Source organism: Carlito syrichta, unplaced genomic scaffold (genome assembly GCF_000164805.1).
Source record: "Carlito syrichta isolate Samal-C Ts95f unplaced genomic scaffold, Tarsius_syrichta-2.0.1 Scaffold311707, whole genome shotgun sequence".
In the NCBI taxonomy this organism is placed as follows: domain Eukaryota; kingdom Metazoa; phylum Chordata; class Mammalia; order Primates; family Tarsiidae; genus Carlito; species Carlito syrichta.
In genome coordinates this window covers 247,588-250,763 of record NW_007255803.1, presented here as the reverse complement: position 1 = coordinate 250,763, position 3,176 = coordinate 247,588, and positions in this window count along the sequence as shown.

Below are 3,176 nucleotides of genomic sequence, written 5' to 3'. Positions count from 1 at the left end.
CCGGGCAACTTGGCAAGACCTCATCTCTACAATAAATCAAAAAAATTAGCCGGGCGTGGTAGTGCGCGCCTGTAGTTCCAGCTACTCTGACGGCTGAGGTGGAAGGATTGCCGGAGCCCGCCCAGCAGGTCGAGGCTGCAGTGGCTGGGAGTGGCCACTACACTCCAGTCTAGGTGACAGAGTGAGACTCCAACTCAAAAAAAAAGTAATATACACATATATGCACTGTAACAGCATCAGAAAAATGCATCAATGTGTAAATGAAAAACTAGAAATCCCTCACATATGGCTCATGAACTTTTTTTTAAAAAAATAGACTTTAGGCTGGGCTTGGTGGCTCAGCCTGTAATCCCAGCACTTTGGGAGGCCGAGGCGAGTGAATTGCCAGAGCTCGTGGGTTCGAGACCTGCCTGGGCAACTTGGTGAGACCTCGTCTCTACAATCAATCAAAATTTAGCCGGGTGTTGTAGTACACGCCTGTAGTTCCAGCTACTTGGAAGGCTGAGGTGGAAGGATCGCCGGAGCCCAGCAGGTCACCGCTGGGGTGGCTGTGAGTGTGTCACTGCACTCCAGCCTGGGCGACGGAGTGACTCCAACTCAAAAAAAAAAAAAATAGATCTTATATTTTAGGGCAGTTTTAGCAACATTGAGTGGAAGATGCAGAGATTCCCAAATAACTGATATCCCTGCACATGCACAGCCTCCCCCGCCTTCAACATCCCAAATCAAAGATGTGTTACATTCGATGAACCTACATTGATACATCATTAGCACCCTAAATCTATAGTTTACATTAGGATTCACTCTTTGTGTTGTATATTTTAGGGGTTTTGCTAAATGGATAATGACATGTATTCACCTTGATAGTGTCATACAGAATCATTTTGCTGCCTTAAAATCCTTTGTGCTCTGTTTATTCCTCTCTCCACATTTTCTTTTTTCTTTTCTTTTCTTTTTTTTTTTGAGTCGAGGTCTCAATCTGTCGCCTGGGCTGGAGTGCAGTAGCAGGATCATGGCTCAACGCAGCCTTGACCACCTGGGCTCAGGTGATCCTTCTACCTCAGCCTCCTGAGTAGCTAGAATTACAGGCATGCATCACCATGCCTGGCTAATTTTTTAGATTTTTTGTAGAGGTAAGGTTTCACTATGTCGCCCAGACTGGTCTCAAACTCCTGGTCTCAAACAATTCTCCTGCCTTGGCCTCCCAAAATACTGGGATGGCAGACACGAACCATCGCACCTGGTCCCCTCCGCATTTTCTTATCACTAAATGCATATCTGTCATTATTTTTAATGGTTGCAGTTACAGAGCATCCCATTGGATGATGTACCATAATGTAGGCATTTTCTAACCCTCTGCTAATACAAATGTTATATTCAAGAATGTACTTGCACCTATATCTGAGTGTAATTCTGCTATTTCTGCAGTATAGATGTCTGAATTTTGATGGCTAGGCCACAGTATCACATTTAAAATTTTGATGGAGATTGCCCTCTAAAAATAATCATTCAACACATATTTACTGGATATCTATTTTGTGTTAGACACTTATGAGGCCTTAGGAATTCAGTTATGAACAAAATAGACACAATTCCTAGTGAAGAGCATTTTCATTAAACAAATAATCACACAAATCAATATGTTATTTTAATTGTGGCAACTACTCTGAAGGAGGAGAACGGGGTTCTCAGAATGTAGATGGAGGAAACTAAGTTATACTGGGGGTTTGTGGACAGCCTACACTGGGCTGAGAACCAAAGGGTGAATGGAATATGGGGAAGACTAGGAGACTGGGGCATGACGGAGAGAGAAAACCTTCCAGACAAAGGATAGGTCTATGTGGAGGCCCTGGGGTGGAACAGAGTGTGCTGAGATGAGGAATGCACAAAGGGACCTGTGCCTTTGCGGCCAGCAAGATTTAAAGGTGTTTTCTTTGCTCCTTTCTATTACTGTGTGAACATTCCTTGATTTTCAATGAAAGTCTTTTTGAGAAGTGTGTAACTGCACACGCTGAGTTTGTCAAATTCAAAATGCATATTAAATCTACTTCACAACATTAACCAAATTCCCCAAATCCCTGTGCATCTCAGCATATTTCTTCCATTTTAGGACTTAAAGTATGAGAGAAATTTCCTGTTTCTGCAAAACCAGTTTGTTCATGTAAAGCAAACTGTGTTTTTTCTGTTCAGCTCGTGTTCCTAGATGCTCCCTCTGGGGGTCCTGGATCCTTCCTTGTCCTAGCCAATGAAATGCAAATCCTGAGGGGAGGGAGAGTACTAGGCTGGGAAGCTAACCCTTCAGATTCCCTTTGCCGTTCTGTCTGCAAGGCTGCATGTGCTGTCAAACACAGTTCTCCCAGTCTGTGTTTCCTCTGGGCTCCCACAGCATCCTGGGATAAACTTGTCATCACAAGCCCCATAATGCCATTTAATTTTTTCTGTTCATGCTCAATAAGTATTTACTGAACAGATATGTTGTATTAGTACAAAGTTAGAAAACATCTAAATCATGGTTCAATCATTCAGTGGAATACTATGCAACTATGAAAAAGAATGAGGTAAATATATGTTTACTGATATAGACAGATGTCCATGAGCTATTATGTGAAAAAAGCAAACTAGAGAACACATGCAGTACAGTATTATTTTTCTTTTTAAAAAGTGTATGCACACACATCCTATATAGAATATGTCTACTTTTTTTTTTGAGTTGGAGTCTCACTCTGTCGACCAAGCTGGAGTACAGTGGCATACTCATGGCCACTGCAACCTCAGTCTGCTGGGCTCTGGTGATCCTTCCGCCTCAGTCTTCCAAGTAGCTGAAATTACAGGCATGTGCCACCATGCCCAGCTAATTTTTTTGATTTACTGTAGAGATGAGGTCTCACCAAGATGCCCAGGCTGGTCTCAAACCTGTGGGCTCAGGCATTTCTCTAACCTCGACCTCCCAAAGTGCTGGGATTATAGGCGTGAGCCACTGTGCCCAGCCTTTTTATTTATACATTTCTGTATTGTCTGAATTTGCTACAGTGTACATGTATTACACTTGCAATTAAAGTGAATAATTGAGTGAACGAATTAACAAAGACTTTTTAGGGTTTTCAGAGGGGCAAATTAAGAAGGAAATTCAAGCCGGGCTCAGTGGCTCAGCCTGTAATCCCGCGCCTTTGGGAGGC